At 39.1% G+C, this 19,589-nt stretch overlaps 1 protein-coding gene and 1 long non-coding RNA gene across 3 annotated transcripts in view; one reads left to right on the top strand and one right to left on the bottom strand.

The window, feature by feature from the left end:
- fibcd1b (fibrinogen C domain containing 1b) overlaps positions 1–19,589 on the top strand; it is a 123,934-nt gene that overhangs the window by 2,322 nt on the left and 102,023 nt on the right. The gene's annotated exons all lie outside the window — the stretch shown is intronic.
- LOC309711856 overlaps positions 10,028–19,589 on the bottom strand; it is a 33,296-nt gene continuing 23,734 nt past the window's right edge. Inside the window, exon 3 of the long non-coding RNA XR_014278121.1 lies at positions 10,028–10,173. This is a non-coding gene — a long non-coding RNA (uncharacterized lncRNA). The remainder of the gene's footprint in view (positions 10,174–19,589) is intronic.

Raw genomic sequence — 19,589 nt, 5'->3', positions numbered from 1 at the left:
AAGGTCACGTGAACACCAGATAGCCTGCCCTGGGTTTTAATGTGTTGAGTGTGTGTGTGTGTGTGTTCTGCAATGCTAGCCTCTCTGTGTCTGATCAGTAAACTAAACTGAGGTTGGGGGGGGGGGGGGGGGTGTTGTTGATGAATGAATGAAAAGTGAAGAGTCATGTTTAGATTTAAAAAAGAAAAATCTGAATGACTCTAATATTGTGAAAAAGCCGAATGTTATCCATAACTTCAACACTGGGTGAGAGGAGATGTTGTGGGAAATAAGAATGCCTAATGCTCCAATCTGTCCCACTCCTCCCTACATCAATCTGTCTCTTTCTTCGGCACTTGTTATGTTACTATCACACACAGGCAGACATAGCCATTCTCTCTGCCACCCCCACCCCATCCCTCTTTTTCTGTCAGCCAGTCTCTCCCTGCAATCTTTAGCAGTAATACCAATCTTTTATCTCCAGTCTCGTGCTATTGACACAGTCATTTCAGACCCAGTGGGGAGGGATCAGGTAATAGAGATCTCTTGCGGTCTCTGTTTGTCTTGATATTACAAAACATCGCCTGGTATTTGTCTGGTAACTCTGCATATTTGAGTCGTTGCTGTAGGTGGGCTGTCATCTGTGCCCTTTTGTAACAGATGGGTGCCATTTAGAGTAAAGCGGAGATTCAAGTGCGACTTAAAAACCGGCTTTGAAATCTTCGCCAGATACAAAGCAACTGTGTGACTGTGGCCACATGGTTGGATGTGCTATTAACTTGGGAGAATTTCAATAGCGGAGCATTCATATTAGGCTTTTTTGATGAAAAAAGTCAGAGCTGAGAAAAGTCAAGGCAACAGTCACCTCAAGGTGCTTTATATTGTAAAGTAGACCCTAAAATAATACACACAAAGAAAGACCCAACAATCATATGCACCCCCATGAGCAAGCACGTTGGCAACAGTGGGAAGGAAAAACTCCCTTTCTATATCAGATTTATAGATTTGTATATTAGTTACTGTGATGTGATTCTTATAGCAGGTTAAGGGGCATTTTCTTTTTAAATTTCATAGTGTGATATAAGTGCATACACATGTGCTAACACCTATGGTATATATAAATGTACTGCACATAGGATATGTCTGTATATTTCTCATCTTTACCACACATGATGCAGAAACACGCACACAGTACAGCTTTAAAGGGAGATAAGCCCAGTGGGGTTGCCCACTTGGGCTGGAGATAATCAATAACATTCTCTAAACTTTCCAAAGCATTGAGGAAAAAAACCTTTTTGTTTATGACTAGAAAACCATGGAATATATCTGACAGTTTGTCAGCTCTTACACCCTAAGCTTCACTTTAGAACCACAACCAACACAAACTGATCAAAGTCAAGAAATGGAATCAATGAGTCAGCAAAGCGTGTAACAATAGTTAGGAAGTCTATCTATCTCCAAAACATCATGAAGGAAAGCTATATGAAGGAGGATGATGTGCAACACATACATGCAAAGATATGTGCACACACACACTATGTTTATCACACACAAGTATCAAAAACAGACTCAGCAGCAACCCATATCACAAATTATGTCGACACCTCTGCTGGTATTTATCAAACTGCACTAACTCACTTAATTAGATGTTGTACCCACACGCAACTGTGGCACAAGAGTCAGGCTCTGTAGCACTTCATGCACACACTGATTTACGCCTACAGCAATAGTGGAAATTTTTTTATTTCTAAGTAACTGTGTGATTATTTTATTTCTGTCCTGTACATTAAACTGAAGTGCCCTGAAGTGAGTGCAATCACTAAGTAATCTTACTCATGTACTAATGGAATATGTATCATATGTATTTTTTAAGCACCTTAACCTCAGTTTTTAATGGAAGGGAAACGTGCAATATCTTCTGGTCAATGGGAGGGGGTGTGCCAATCAACAGTAGTCTCATGCTTGACATTGCTCAGTAGCATTCAAACATAATGAAGAAGTTCCAAAGTGCCTTTAGATTTCTGGATAACAGCACAACACGATTGCAGAGTGGCTACTCCATGATAATAACGACAAGCAGCTGTTAAGAGGCAACTGATGGTAATCTTGATATCTGCAATCACAAAGCACGCTTCTTTGCAGCTCTGAATCGTTCAGGTCACGATTTATAGCGTTCATGTGACGAGTTCAAAACAGTAATGTGCGTACAACTGAGAAGCCATTTACACTCGACAAACAAACACATGAAACTGCCATGATCACTGTACAAAAATGGTAATTATTCTTTTTTTCCATATAAAGAATACGTCAAATGGCAGCAAAACCTTTCCCACATAGCGATCAATACAGAGAATTATTAATCTCCTCTTCTCTGTAGAGCCTTTTAAACCAAAAGCCATAATTAGTGAAAAAGAGTGAAAATATAGATGAGTGCAGCCTGTAAAAAGTCAGCTACTTCCCAAAGGATTTGGTAAAGACCAAAAACATGACTAAAAGAGAGTCGTGGCTGTACTTACATTCCCCGCTGCTAATTAATGATCAAATTAAAACTGCTGGCATGCCCACAGTTAGCATACTAGCTAGGATGATAGCTAGGATATGCAAAGATTTAACATTTATTAACTGTAACAGAAAGAATTTGCAGTTGTCATCATAGTTTAAACTTTTACTCGCTACGGCTTATTTGTGTTTAATAGGGCAGCATTTGCGATTGGAAAATTGCGGCCTTTCATATCGTGACTTTGATTAATTGTTCGGCCCTAATAACAACGCTACACTGGAAGCAGACACATGTGAAGTATATGTTCTATACAGCCATGCCATGATACTTTAATCATCAGCATAACAGTATGTTGAGGGCTGAAGATTGTAAATGCGTGCCGTCTCCGTGACAGATGTGGGCTTGCTGCTTCTGTGGGTACCCTTGTCGAAATAATGAACCTGCTGAGCTGGCCAGAGGTATAGGAGGCCATGTGGACTGGAGCAAAACAGAGCAGAGAGACTTCCCTGGATCACTGGGCCTGTGATTTCCCTGTGGGGGGTCTTGCTGTGGCAGGACTACAGCTCTAACAACCTCGGCCTTGGTCTCCCCTGCCTTGCTCTGGCTTGGCATCGAGGAAGCACCTGACACCAAAGGGCTTCGTGTATTTGTCACATCACCGATACGGATACAATAATAGCTACACATTCTGCTTTCAGTCAACTTCAGCGCATCAATTACAATGATAATGTGGAAGTTGCTTTCTCTGTCTTTACATGTGGGCGCTTTTGTCTGTACTGTAAACATCTCAAATTAGGCTGTGTTAAGAACTGTACAGTACATGAAAGTACTTATAGTTTGACATTTTCATGCGAGGGTCTATGCATGTTTCTCTTGTGTGATGACTTACTTTTATCAATCCTTTCAAACTTAGTTGGGGGAGGGGGACAGAATAGATATAGTAACTCTATTTATCAAGAAGAAAACAAAAACAGTCCCTCGGTGTCACTGATTTCACTTTGCTCTTCATAGCAACATCCCCTATAAACTGGCGCGTGTACTATAATGAATTTCAAAGCCTTAATTTTTTGCTGTTTCTCATCTTCCTGTGGGTACGTCTCTTCTCACACAAATGCTTTTCTAATTGCCTCTCTCTGTTTTTATTCTTTGTATTGGTGCAATATCAGCTTCCTTCCAGCTATAAACACATCCATGCGCTATAGATGCTTTCCATTGTTTTAGTATTGTTGAATTGTGGGTTCAAAGCCTAAGTGGTTCACAGGAGTGTAGGACTATTGTTAGAATGAAGGTATGAATGTGTGAGAGGACCCTGTGTGTTGGTGGATCAAAGAGGTAATGAGCCATTACTGTCAAGTTGTTATATAAGTGAAGAGTGCTTTCTCATAGAAAGTGATTGAGTGTCGTAATGGAGCGGCATGCAGTTTTGTTTAGGTTTCCGACACAGACAGAGCCATTTTGTGTAGCATCCCAGCACACTCCATGGTTACAGCAATAGAAATGGTCACTGTTCAGCTGCAAAATACTGAAGGGTCATAATGAGCAATGAGGCCAGAGGTGGCCAAAATATTGGTTACCAAATTGCTATGGAAATAAAAAGCAGATGCATGTTGTTTTTTTATATTTTTTTAATATTTCCAACTTTTTTAGTTACAAAATGGTTGTAAACAGATAGTCTTAATATGTTGAGTTATTTTTTTTAATTGAATAAAAAAAAAAAAATTTATGTATGTATTTCAATGTAGAATGTTGGTGGTTCAGTCCCTGAAGAACCAGAATCCAATCCAATCTGAACCCCGAGCTGATCCTGATGCGTTCATCGGACTCTGAATGTGTGTCCGAATACTGGATAGGAAGTACTTATGCAGATGAGACATATTGTATAAAGCCACTTAAGCGCTTAAGTACTCAAATGGCACTATATAAGAACCACTCCCATATTTGGAGTTTTCAAAATCCAATACATAGGCTGTATTTTTTCAAAATATTGGTTTATGTGTAGGGATGGGTATCGTTTAGGTTTTATCCGATACCGGTGCCAAACCGGTACTTTTCAAACGGTGCCGGTGCTTAAACGGTGCTCAAACCGGTGCTCAAACCGGTGCTTAAAGAATGGAGAACACAAAATTGGTCCAAAAACCTCTCATGTTCAGCTGTTTTTTTGTAAAAAGATAACAATGTTAGCCTTTTCTGCAGCTATAGGGGATTTATGGCATCACTCTGGGCTGGAAGCAGTGCTTAAACAATGGAAAAAACACAAACTTTGTCCAAAAACCTCTCATGTTTAGCTGTTTTCCACTTTTTCTTTGGTCATTTTAGCCTTTTTGGCCAGGGTGAAGGGAGTATCTGCCATCAAACAAGAAGACAGCCGCATGTAACTACGACGGTGTTTGCTAGTTCACCTTACATGCATTAATGTAATAACGTGGTTAGCCTACTCAACGTAAATTACACACAAACAACATTAAGCTACTCACGCAGAGAAGAACGGCTGCTGCTGCCATCATCATCCGTCATCATTTCTGCTACACTGGCAGGGCTAGGGGCCAGGACTCTCTTCGGGTTTTTGGGGGATGTTGCTAACTCCGGGTCCGATAACAGGCACCACACCCGCAGTAGATGTGCTCAGTGTGAGGTCTCGCAGCAAGCTATCAAATACGCGCATTTTTCAGCTTTTAAAAAAACGCTATGCGTCGCCAGGTGTTTCATCAGATTCGAGGTGTTACCTCTTTGCACAGTATCACAGTATCAGCTTAAAGCACTTGTTGCAGGCTGCTGAGTTTGCATATTTTGCTGTCAAGTACAGCCAGACTTTTGACCGCTTGGCCTTGGGCGTTTTTAATCTGTAGCTCTGCTCTAAAAGAACGTACGTACCTGGACCCGCCTACTATCCTCAGAAACGTAAAATGATTGGCTAGAATCTAAAGTGTATCACAGCTCAGGAAAAAAAAAGCACCTAAATAAAGCACCAAAATGTGCGCTGCTTTTCGGTCTGGTTACTACCGTTTATGTCAGAACCGGTGCCATCATGGCACCGGACACCGGTACCCATCCCTAGTTATGTGTATTAAGTTCTTACAATAATGACATAAAGATCATCTTTTTTTGTTGTCATGACAAGTCGTATATCACTCATGTCTTATAGTCTGCTAGCATTAGCTTGTTGTTATTTTTGTGGTGTTGAAAACAGAGAAGTTGCAGAGCGCCTTCTGATGGATAACTGTGTAATTAATTTTCAATTTTCCACTGTTGTAAATGCCAGTACCAATATACTGACAAATAGATAATACACAAATACAACCCTATGGTTAAATTGTAATTTGGCTAGTTCATGGTAGGATTAAGATTATGAGTCTGTCTCATGATTGTGTTTAATGTTCTCATGTTTCCTACTCTTTTTATAAGTATTTCTGTCATCTTTTGTTCTAATACGACGTTTTTGTAAACAAACTGCTTGTTGGTAAAAAGTCCAGGAGGGGCATCTAGGCGATATTCAAAAAGGACATAAAACAGGTCACATCTGGAATGCCTGCACCATTTTTCAAACAAGACTACAGATCCACAATATTGGTGAGCTAGTGGATATTCAGAATAGAAATGTATGCTGGGATGCGTAGCTCTATGAAGATAGGCCTTTGCTCATTTGAAGGTTAAACATGGGAACTGCTTTCCTGTGTGCTTTTCACCCCTTATTTCTATATTTTTTCTCACTTTCTCAGTGTATATATTTCTTATTCACATGAATGTGCAGACTTTCAGATCTCTAGTGCTGCAAGCTGGCCAACGAGGCCTTCGGAGAAAAAAGAGCCATTATCCAGGAAGGACAGGAACACAAATGAAAACAGAATTTGATGAAGAAGAATGAAAACAAGACCTAGAGTAAAGAAACAAAAGAGTAACCCAAAGTGGAGTAAAAATGACACAGGAGGGTTGGAGCGAATGAATCATAGACAGTCCCAGATCAGTGTTGCGCAGACAGCGGGCTAGCTGGGGGCACATGTACCTTTGCAAGATGACGCAGATATATTCCAGCTGCTCAAAATCCCACGTACCATCAACAAAGGGTTGTTATCAGATATACCACACATTGCTTTTGGGGAGGGAACGCAGTCTTTTTCCACACAGTCAACTCTTGGATCAGTTACAAGGCTCATTGCAGATGCCCCAAAGCATCACCAAGGGCTCACTCGCATTCAGGAAAACAGCTGTAATAGGGAATAACTGTACCTAATTGATTCATGGTTCTGGCGATTATGTTGATTTTGTGCACTACATACGCTTTGGGTCAAGTGTGTATGCCCGAAGGTGCACGTGACTCAGTGTACTTGCATGTCCTTAAATGTGTGTGGGCAAACACAACGTGTGTACATGATGATGATGGTGGTGGCCTGTTGTATGTTTTTGAACAGTTGTGAGAAAAAGTAAATGCGAGCATTAAGAAAGAGGCCAAGGTTACTCTCTACCAGCCAGAGCACGTATTGACAGACCTGTCAACAAGCTGACCTGATGGGTAGGGTTTTACAGTAGAAGAGCTAAGAGTCCAGGAAAAGACTTGGGGGGAGAGGAAAGCAGGCAGGGAAGGACATGAAAAGTACATCTGTTGGACCTTTGCTGGTCCTGCAGCATATGTTGCAAAAAAAGTCATGAAGATTAAAAAAGGAACACTTTAAAGGAAAGAAAATGTTTTATTTTATTCCAAGAGACTATAATATCACTAATATGCAGCTGATCATTCACCTCCCTGCTAATTCAGCATTAAAAATGCATTGGAAATCACCTGTGAGAGGCAGCAGAGCGAGGCAGATGAGAGGTGTGTGGAGATGGGAGGAAAAGAGTGGGCTAGATGTGAAACGAGCGGTGGGGTGAGGGATGAGAGCGATGCAGCGTGTGCATGTATTACAGAGTTCAGTCATCGCAGAGGACAACTAGCCGGGCTCGTTTCCCTGACAGATTGGACCCTATCTTTATATCTGCAGTGAGAAATGTCCAATTTCCTCCTGGCGATTTCAATGTAAGAGTTAAAGAGCTCTGTTCATGTCACGCTAGCGTCTTGATAAAATAGAGATGTGAGATTAGGATCCTTCTTTTAAGCGAACATACATCGCTCCACAACACCACATAATGGGCTTTTTTTTGTCTTGATGCTCCCTCATCATTAATCAACTATTAAATATCATCACACATGGAAGCACACAAAACAAGTCACCTACGCATTTTTCCTTTCTGATGCATCAAACTAAAAATGAAGCCTGAACAGTGAATTAATTGAGCGAATTCATTTGAAAATCTAGTAAATAATTTATGATATACAGGGAAGTTTAATCAAGAAATCCATCTGCTGGCCACTGGACCTGGAGCAGAAAAAGCATAGGAGAGCAGGGGGTAAGAGGATGATAATGCAGTCTTAACATAAACTAAGCTGAATATGGAGAATGCCTCGGAGCAAGCCACAGCTGATTTTTAAAATAGTAATGCTAAAGAGTGTCATCTGTTCCTGTACTTGTGTACTGGGGGCCTCTTTTTACTGCCAGAGCACACGTGATCGAGATACTTTGCTCTCTCTCGTGCAGCCATCTCTCCAAAATCACATTATTGGTTCTTCTCTGAGCCAAGTAAAGGCAATTCCACAGCAAACCAGCTTCATATATTTACCTGCTGATGACTTGCTTAGGCTAACGGAGGAAACATAATAGCGTCATTATGGGCCATGCGCCATCAGATGTCTCAAGGTTAATAGCAGCATTAATTGACAACAAGGATGGAGGCTAAGAAAACCTTGTTCTAATTAGGTAGTATTCTTGACTTATGAATTGGCTTGGAAATGTAATTCCTTATCCATTCAGTTAAATGTGTCAGAAAAAACACACTCAGTGGATGGTTAATAGCCACCGATTTTTTTTTTTTTTTTTAGTTTCAAGGACCGGCTTTTACAAGATAATAAGAAATGAGAATTAATTAGATCCTGCACCAAACCAAGCCCAATCCCTTCCTTTAAAATGTACATCACATTTTCTGCAAGGATGGCACTGACCGCAAGCAGTAAAGCATCTTTGGTATCAGTCATTAATAGTAGAAGAGTTCCCGCTAACTATATTTTAAGTCAGTTATGTTTTACGTTTGTGATTAGTAGGATATGAAGAAAACACCAAGAGAGAGGTTAGGTGAGTGATATGAGTATCCCAAAAGGTATTGGAAGTGAGAACAGTTTTAGGAGAGGAATAAAAAATAAATAAATAAAATAGATTTGATCCATGAAATCTATCCAGGACTAATCAGACACAGAGGGAGGCAGGGGGGTATGCAGAAATGTATTTATTGCAGCTATCCAATTAAACAGTTATGACAAACTCATGGCTAATGTATTAACAGACTTATCCACTAACATCCATTATTTATTCATCATCAAAAATCCAATCTGGCAGACTGTGTGCCATTATTCAGATGTGCTGGGGGAAAGTGGCACATTTGAATAAATGAGGATTGTAGGCCTCACTCCCATGGCTTGTTGTTATTCCAAAACCCTCCTTTTAAGTGATTCAAACATTAAATCTGTCAAAAAAAATGTAGGAGAATGATTGTTGTTGCGTTTTGTTTTTTTTAAAAATCCCTCCCTAGCCCACATAGCTGGATTTACTATATCTTTGGGAAGAAACATATTATTGTTCTCAGCCCATTTAAAAAAAAAATCACACAGACACAGAGCTGCTGAAATGGGCTTTGTCATACATCATCTACCTTGCATTTTTTTAATCACCAAAAAGAAAACCATTATGCTTTATGTCAACTTACATCTCATTTCAGAGCAGTTTTTGAGCCCCTCGTATGGCTTCACTAGACAAGAGCATAATTATTATATGTGGTTTGTCTTGTCTCCTTTGGTGAAATTCTGCACGTCTCTGCAATACTATATCCTGAATGTGATTGGATATGGAAATGTTGAGTACTGCAGACCACTCGTTCTGCTGATGCTGTGGAATTTGGCATCAACAGAACGACATATTCCTCAGAGAAACAAACACTCACTCATGCAGACACCTACTGTGCATGAAACCGGACACACAGACTCTTTAGTAATGCAAAACATTACAGGAAAACCAGCTACAGTAAAATGTACACATCTAAAGCTCGGTAGCTAAAGCAGCTCGTGAATGGACACAAATATCCAGGAAACAGCAGATAATAGGCATAGCATTCTACAATATTCCTAATACTCAATATCACATGCAATACATTTTGACATGGAGTCTGTAGTCCGTAATAAGCTTGTAATGTTAATGCTTAGCATGGACCAGCAAGTTCATCTTGGACTGACTCACTTTGGTTGATCTGGCTTCACTGAGCCTAGCATTAGGTGCTCTGAATAACTAACATCACAGAGCAGGCTGTGTTAGATTTAGATTTACCTATTCAGCAAAAACCATTTTCATGTGAAAGAGGTAGAAGTACATAATTGCAAACTCCATTATGATAATTATGAACAAAGCACCGGGAAAATGGTGTTATAGTTACACACAAATTATGATTTGACATTTAAAATCTGATCTGCAAATATTTCCGATGGTCTTCCTGTCAGTCCTGTGGGAATGATGACTGTAATTTAATCAGTAGTGAGCTGCTGGTCTGATCCTCTGAAGTTAACCCGGTCGAGAATAGCGCTGGGATGACCTTGGTGAGCCAACCTGGTTAAAGTGAGACATCTGTGTGGCAAAGGTAAACACGAGTTAAGCTGATAGTTTGCTGATAATCTTCTCTGTGTGTAAAGTTTACCATGTTACCTTTACCTTTACCTTGGTAACACAGTAGTAAAGGAAAGTACCACTTTTATGAGCTTCCATGAGCAAATATCTGCAGACTGACTCTGCACATATTTGCTCATAACCTTGGTCATATGGGATGAACTGTTGAGATCTCACCATAAATGTTACAGTTTGTCTTTGAGAAACCATGACTTCATAAAAATTAATTCAACTCTATGATGCATAAAAACAACCAGCTGGGCAGAGGTTTTGTATTTTCTTGTTGTGTGAAAGGCAAGCAGTGTCCTTTACTGGCATTTTGTCTGACTTGGCTCTCACAGTGTGTATTGGCGTAGACTTGATAGCCACCTGTAGAATAATTGCAATCTAATACAACATCCATATAGGAAATAGTATAAATAGTTTTCAGGCTTTTAATGTTAGTGTTTTGTTTAAATTGTGCCAGAGGGGATTTTATTATTCTCTGCTGAAACTGATGTCTTAGTTTTGTTATTCTGCTGGAGTGCTTGTTATTTTATCCAAGGACTTAGAAGATGTATGGCCCAAACACTGCAGCATTCAGTCCCTGACTATCAAACAGTTCAAAACAGAATCTTAAGACTATCTTTGCATTCTCTCTGAGCATTATCTGCCCTCTATATCCCCCTATCCTTGTGTTTTTAGTATTATTTAATTTCATTCATCTATTTTTGTGTCTCATGGATGGCATGTAAAAGCACAATTTAAAATCTATACACTTGTAAAAGTTTCTTTTTACTTTCATCTTGACCTTGCTCTTAAATTGACAATTTCCAGACAAGCTGTCAGATTATCAGGTACAAGTGCTTCCAGTCTAGGTTTGTGTGATATTGTAAAAGCCTTTAGAAAGTCTGTCAGCACAGCAGTGTCTCAGCCATTTGTCTGCCACCTTTATTTAAAGTTTCCTTACAGAATCACTAATGAATTAAGTTTACACGCGACGGAACTGGACTGGATCTGTGACAGCCCTCTGTCTTGGTCAGGGCATGATGTGTTACGGCTGTTTGTTCATTTGTGTTGTCTGGTAGGCAGAGTTAATCAGTACAACAGGAAACACCTGGCCAGTCTTCCCAGAGCATTTAAGAGCTTGGTGTCTCAGCTTTTGCTCCATCTCTCCATTCACCCAACACCATATTATTTGTTTTGTGGGCTTTGGCCTGGTTGTTTAAGGTTATCACAACATCCAAAGCCATATATATTTAACATTCAATCACCCATCCAACTAGTGTTACGATGAAAACGCTGATTAGCACACCTCATGAAGCACGATGTTTGTCTACTTTATTTGGTTAATAAAAAGGTAAATTTTGGTTTAAGTCATTTCTCTCCTATTATTTGTCACGGCACTTGACTAACTGTGACAAATTTGGGGGCTCGTCCAGGATTTGAACCTGGGACCTCTGAACTGGTGGCATCATGTTATTGGTTGGGCGGCTTTTGGCCTGGTTGCTTTAGGTTTTACACTAAACAACACATACCTAACATTCATCCGCCAACATTTTTGGAGAGGCTCCAGGTTCAAATCCCAGATGAGCCCCCAAATTTGTCACAGTACAACTAAAGGGCCATGACAAATAATGGAAAAGACACTACTTGCACCAGAATTTAACAATGTATTAACCACATTTAATAGAAAACTATAGTACTCCATGAGGTGTGCTGATGTGTTTTATCAGTTGATAAAATGAAATGAAAGCCAAAGCAAACAAATACCATGGAGTTGGGTGAATGGAGAGAAGGAGCAGGAGCTGAGACACCCAGCTCTTAAATGCTCCAGGGAAGCCGGCTAAACTTTTCTGTCACATATCTAACAGAAAAGTTTGAAGTCTGGTGTTTTTATAAAAGATGTAGGGTTTGGAGAAAAAGCAGCGAAAAGTAAATAATAAAACTGAGAGTCTATTTCTTTTTTTGACAACCCTTAATTTGCGACTAGACTGTAGCATAATTGTCATATAATCACAGACAAGTCTTGAAAATTGTTCTTTAGCTAACAGTGTCTTTCTTTAATTCCCACCATACTTTGAACTTATTTTCTCTCTCGCACAGCCTCTCTCACTTGGGGAATGAAATCTGGCAGCCCCCTCACAGGCTCCTATAATGTGCTAACATAAGAAATCAATCAGACTCACACTATTTCTACAGCCACTCAGCTCACATTGATTTATTGCATGTGTTGAAGATGCAGAGAGAAACTCTTTAGCACTATGGGGCAGGGTGGTCAAGAGGAATGGATGTAGGAGAGGAGGATGAAGGAATGACAAGTTTAGGAGAAGAGATGGTGGGGGGATTTGGGGTCACTAACCTTTGTTCTGACAGACTGACTTTTAACTCCAGGGTTAAGGTACTGCCTTCATCAGCTGAAGAGAAAGTGATGATTGTGTATTTTCTATTTTAGGTGGCTGTGGTGTTATTGCTGTGGGGATTTCTGTTACGTGGGGTATAACAGTTGCTGTCAGCTTGTAGTGAGACGTGTCAGGGGTCACAAAGCTGCAGTGGCTTAGATATCTTCCATATATTATCAATAAATGAACCTGAGAAACTTATAGAACAATGTTCCTGACTTCCCTGTCTAATGGAAGAATTCTGCCCTAATAGCATTTGTTTCTAATCCACTTAACAATTTAACTCGATTCAAGTCTTGGCATCAAGTGTGTGCCATTGATGCATGAGCATCACTGGGAAAATGTGATAAAAAATGACTCCTATCTTTGAAACAAAATTATTACTGTAATAAAATCATAATCTTTACCTAATATACTTTGCAATGGCTTTTTGACTGTTGTCACTGATCTGAGGAAAATTCAGTTTTGACATTTTTAAGCTCAAAACAAATTATTTTGCCATTACTAAAAAAATTATGACTCATGCAGGTGAAGGGGAGGGAATACCTCACCAGTAAGTTATATACACCTCCCGAGTGGAAGGCTTGTTTATCTGTTTTGTGAAAGATGACTGTCTTAGGGAGAGACAGAGTAAGTAAGAGCTTAACAGCAGCTTGGTATATTTATATCATGAGCATACACTTAGAGACACCAAAGGGAGTTGATGGAGATGACGAGTGAAGTGGATTACTGAGATAGGATGGCACTATGGGGAGAATGAAATCGTATGTTTATATTAGGCTTTCATGAAACACATAAGCAGGAAAACACACGTCATTTGTGGCCATATGCAGCTCCGCTGAGTGGCTGTAGGCGTCTCTCTGCTGGGGCTGCGAGGCCGATGGAAGGGGTTAAAGAGAAGATTAAAGTGATAATGTACATCTCTAATCCGCAGCACATTAGGAGGGCAAAGAGGCAAAAACTGCCTCTGACCACGGAGCCTAACATAAAGAGCATGCATCAGTCGCCATCAGGGTCAGCTGTCACCATGGTAACAGATTATTCTGAATAATTGTGTGCCATATGCGCCTTGTCACAATTAGAAGTTGGCTGTGAGCCGGGCCATGGGTCAAATGGTGATCAGGGTATTGGGGGTGGTGGCAAACACATCCCTCTACAGTGTTTATTAAAATAAAGTTCAGCTTGCTGTTCACATCTGTCACAAGCCTCACAACCCACTCTCTGCTTCAGAGCAGATTTTCTTAGAGCTACAAGCTACAACACTTTGTTGCTGTGGCTTACTCGAAATGTCACTGCATGCTGTATGTATTGAGCTTTCAATAGTTTTTTCCCCCCTTTTATAATAGATCTTCCAAAATGAAAATCTGGAAATGAATAAAAATGGATTTATGATTTCAGTGAGACTACTAAGCTTCTCGAATCAACTTTTTAGCAGAGTAGCGAGGAAAGGAAATGACTGTGTGAAGACAGTGCTCAAATGTAAGCTGACAGAGGCTCAAGTAAAAAAAAACAAAATTGTGTGGTGTGTTCTCCCTCCATTAGGAGTCCAGACATTTTAACTCATCACTGCAGTTTTCCCACCGGGCTTATACAGAGAATGCCTCTGTTCCCATAAGCCATGTTCACACTAGTGCAGTGGGAAAAGCAGCAACAAGGTGCAAAGTGGTTTATCCATTATAGTGAATCATTTATTTTGACACTTCAGCCCATGTGTGAAAAGTCATTTAGAGTGAGATACTGTGCTTCCCTGTAAAGCATAAATCCCCAAATCACAATTAATTAAAATAGAAAAGCTGGTCATCCAAATACCATGAAGTAATGCAGCTGAGTTCCTTCTTGGTAACTTAGAGCGTCTTACGTTTGGCTCATTTTCCTAGCCAACATGTGCCATCTGAAACTTAACTTTCTCAAGTGACCCGTGACGATCTCTATTCACATCGAGTTTCTACATCTGATTGTGAATTTGGCACTAAACAGGAATCTCCAGGGAAGTGCAAAATGTGACAGCGGCTTAATCAGTCTTAAAACGCTCGCAACACCTCAGGCTTGTTACTGCAAGCTGTCAGATTGCATGAGTTGCACAATGATACTGCTTTTCTCTGATCAAATTTGTCACATCATGTCAGGCTGGATCATAAGGTGCAGGCGCAGTCGACACATTTAGGAAAGAGCCTAGATGTGTTCAGACAAGTCACTTACATTTAAACACCAATTAAGCCTCGTGCACCACTTATATCTGTAGTCTATTAGATTGTCACCCATCACTATTAAGAGGTACTTGAAAGCCCTCTGGCATTCTGGGAAAATAATTACATTCTTTCTGCGTCATAATTACTGCCTTGAAAGTGGCTCTTTCAAACACTAACAAAGCAGGCTCTTACTCTTTCTCCGTCTCCCCATTTCTCTCCCCCCCCAAGGTCTGCCTTTCTCGTCTGTCTGTTTTCTCCCCAGACACTAATGAAGCAGTTTAATCTCGTAACTCCAGAGAAATTGTCAGCAGAGAACTCCATTAATTAAGTTCTTGTGTGTCTTCCTTTTAAAGTTTCCTTATTTTGAGAATGGGTCAAATCTATAGGTTTGCCACCTTACTGTTGTTTTGAAATTGGAGAATTGGCATGCTGTAAGGACTGCATCGTCTTGTTTAATTAGTCAAAATTAAACTAAGTTAAGTTTTTTAATTTGATCCATTTGATTTCCAGTTGCCAGTCTTAACTCAAGTCGATGTGTAATCTAGAAACTCATATTAAGATTTGTTTTTGCTAGCTAACAGTAAGCTAGTAGCATTAGGATACCATATGGTTATTTTCCTGTCACTTCTGAACCTACACTAGCCCTTGCAAGAAGTTGGTATGAAAAACCTGCCAGACATGAGGTGAGTTTGAGTTATTATATAGTTCTAGTTCAGTAAATACAGTGAAAAGCTTGTCTGCTACTTCCTGAGCATGACTGATGTCTAGCACTAGCTAACCACACTCAATTGGTCTGTTTATGCAGTCACTCTACATTTATTTAGTCCTTGCCGTATTCTGACTGTTCATTTGGAGTACTTTTTTTGACACAGCCCTAGTTCATTCACAGGAAAAGTGACAGTTGTGTGACAGTTCCTATTACAAACAGCCAGAGAGCAAGTGTGCTTCTGCTCTCATATTTGTCTGCTTCTCAGTCCCAAAGATTCAGGCTGGTGACTTTTGATCCAAGTTTTCAGAGTAATGTAAAAGGAAAAAAAGTGCTCTATTTCAAATGGTGTGGCCTGCATTTCATTTTTTCCACCTCATCACTTTTTTTTTCTTATTTGAGCACTAGCCCAAGTAAAGTAAAATATGCTAGGTTGCAATTCGGATTGCATTAACTGGCTTCAGTAACTGTTAATGGAACAGCTTAACAGTACATACAAAAAATTGTTGTATGCAGTGTTGTTCCCGGATTCAAGTGCAAATAGTTATTTCAAACCATATTGAACAAATGGGATGCTTGGATATATCTAACAGGAGTTTTGCAACAAAAACAAATCAAATTCACCACGAGGGAAAATGTCTTACCACAAATCAGAACACTAATTTAGTAAGATTGTTATTATACATGAACATAAATATGTTATATGGTTAAGAAATATATTAAAACATACCACTAAAAATGTTAAGGGAACATGTGAACAACATTAACTTATTTTAAATGCAATATTTAAAGATTTGCTGATTTTGGTTTCTACTGGCTCTTGTTATGACTTTTGGTTTTCAACAAATTATATGTCAGTAAAGATTTTTTAGTTTGATTATTTAACTCATCACAATTTTTGAGCAGTATATACTCCATACCAACCCTGGGCAAGCCATTAGGGTTTTACTTTATTTCCCATTTTTCACTAAGGTGGGTACTACTGCTTTCCTCGTGGAGTGGAAAACAGTGCTTGCAGCGCTTTTATTTTTGCTGCAGCACTGTTTTATGCATAATGCCATTGCTTTGCTTTGTTTTGACTCATTGCTAGGGTATTGCTTTACCATGCAATATGTATTTGCTCGTAAGACTATTCCTTTTCCATTTGTTTGCCCTTTGATAGCTTTAAATCTAAAAATATGCCCTTACTGATGCTGAAACTGTGTCATTCTCAATAAGTTATACAATAACACAAACATTTTCCTGTGACCGATACTACACCTTATAAAGGCAGCGATCAAACCCCCGCACTCTACATGAAGAGGCCCCTTAACGATGCATGCATATCCCCATTCTGCAGTACGTGCTCCACTTATTGCCCATAGCTTCTGAAGGGTTATTGTGCACCGAAGTTTAGAATGTTTCCATTACAGTAAAGGCCCTATTGACAAAATTGCTTTGGTATTTATGAGTAGTGCCAGCAGCAGTACTACTGTGTTTGCTTTCTGGGAAGCTTTGTAAAGGCTAACAAGACCGAAGCCAGTAATAATCTTTTCACATTCACTTTTGAGGAGGGAAAATCAGATTTAGGACTCCAGGAAATTGACCTTAATGAACAGGTGTGTTCACACATACATGATCATAGTCGAACACAAACACATACTCTTTTCTAATGCAGAACATTGAAGAAGTTTGGTTATTTGTTGTAGAGGATGTCACTTTCAAAGAAAATGTGAAAAGGTACAAATGTCAGGGAGACAATTAAACTTAATGGGTATATCTTTAACAACAAATCTGTTCTTTAGATCTTTAATAAAAAGATATTATAGCAACATATCAGAAGGTACCTTCTGTAGTCTTACAGTTATTTATGTTATGATAAATAATACGAGTTACTGTCTACACTTGTGCTGGAAGTAACTCAGTAAGCATTTCATACTAAAACCTAACATCAATATTACAAGATGTTTAAGAAATACACTGTTATCCACTGTTAAGGATTGAAAGTGAGGTCAAGGACTCACAGATCTTAATAATGCCCTTGCTGTGCTTAGTCTTTCTCAGTGCAAAAAGCATAGAAATGCAAGTCATTGCACTTGATTGGTTAACATAACATCCTATTCTTAAGTAATATATCATTATAAAACCTTGATAGAGTTATTAAAGAGCAATTTGGTTTCCATACACTAGCATTAGCCATTTTTTTACAGTTCTTCTGCACTTTAATGAAAAGAGTTTCTATTTTACCTCTTAGCACAGTTTTCATATATCAAGCTAAGTTGCAAAAAAGCAATAGCAGACGTGATTAGCTATAGAGTGGTGAGCATTTACTCCAATGTGTACAGTCTAGCTTTTTTATGCCTGTCTGATTTTTCTGTGATTTTCCAATGATTCAAAATCAGAATAGAAATTCCTAATACGTAGAGCACAGATTATAAAGTTTTGAGAAAATAATATAATCTTCTCCAACTAAAAACAACAAAAATGATTATGCTACAGAGTGCTAAATATAATAAGAGATTAGTTTATTTGCTGTGTCTTCATGGTAGGCCACAATGATTTGAAAGGAGCAGCTCTGTGTAAAGCTCATGATTGATGAAAATGGTGCACTTTCTTTGGATTCCCTAGCTAATGACTCGCAAAAATATTATATTACCCTTTATGAGCAGTTTATATGTATATACGCATATATTTTCTTAATTCTGCTGGTTGTTGATGCTGTATTCCTACTTAGTCGGAGACAGAACACAGGGTCAGACACATTTGGCATATGTGTTTGGCTGAAGAGCCAATGGTGTGAAGCTACCATCTGTGGGATTATGACTGAATGCCTCTAAGACAAATCCTGGCTAGAAATCACAATATTAGAGCAACGTAGAACTTTGGTTGGTCCCAGACAGCCACTCCAGACTGATTAGAAAAAAAATCCCCAGGTAAAAATAAACTTAAAAAGTCATAATAAAATGCATAATATAGTACCAAGGCCTAAGGAATAGTTTTTATGATAATGTTTAAAATGTTTTATATGGTCAGAATAGTATATATAAAATATACAGTATAAGTATTTATATCTCCGTTGGGCTAAAGCAAATATGTAAATTGTGCTGTAGCGCTTTGTTTAACATACAATATCCGTATGTGAATGTTAATGGCTTATTTGAGGATCTGTGACCTTGTGTAACTGTGCACGCTACACAAACTCTAAATTCGGAAAAGACAATATGCTGCATCAGCTAAAATGAATGCATGCAAACACTGCAAGAAATGTTCTTCACCTTCAAAATAAGACAGCATGCAGAGAAAGAAGAGGAAGGAGAGGCCAGCAGGAGAGCAGGGGGATGAGTTCAATCCTAAGAGACAAATCACCCGCTCTACCCTCCACTGCCTGTCCTTGGAGCTCACACTGCAATTGGCCACACAGAGACTGACTCTGTCACCAACTGTCCCTGAGACGCACACACTGGAATGCAAAAACATATCACTGCAGCCACGATTATAAAGCACGCAATCACCGTAAGGTCAGAACGGCTTCTTTGTAAGCATGAAGTGAAACAGCAAGATTGAAAAAGGGCTTTCAGTTTCAAAAGGCATATATTGTTACCTCTTCTCTCACAGGTTATGTGAGACTAACCAAATGGAGACAAAATATGAACTTTAAGTAAATATTTTACATCTACTTTATGTCTTGTAAGACCTATATGTCCTATGCTGTCGTTTAGTGATAAAAAAAAAAGTGTTGCTTGCAATTGTTAAACACATAAAGCCTATCAGTATGAGGTAGGGAAATATTACATATTGAATGAGAAATGTGTCAAAGCAGTAAGTTTCAAACATCTTAAAGAGTTTTTAATAAAATAAAATGATTTGAAATTTCTTTAAAAATCATGTCTCTACCATATGGGTCTTTTTTGCAGACAGAAAACATCATATTTCAAAAGCTCAACCTACAATTTTTGCAATATTATGTTAATTTTCCGTGATTTCTGTGAGTTTTCTTCGACTTCTAAGACATTTCAACTCATAATTTTCACTTTTCTCTTTGATTTTTTTTGTTCCATGTCACTGACATCCCCTCGTTCTTTAAGTTTTTCATTCCTTTTTCAGAACAAAAGCAACCAGGCC

The sequence above is a fragment of the Aulonocara stuartgranti genome (assembly GCF_965226115.1).
Source record: "Aulonocara stuartgranti genome assembly, chromosome: 7".
NCBI lineage: Eukaryota > Metazoa > Chordata > Actinopteri > Cichliformes > Cichlidae > Aulonocara > Aulonocara stuartgranti.
This window is presented reverse-complemented; position numbering and strand designations above follow the sequence as displayed.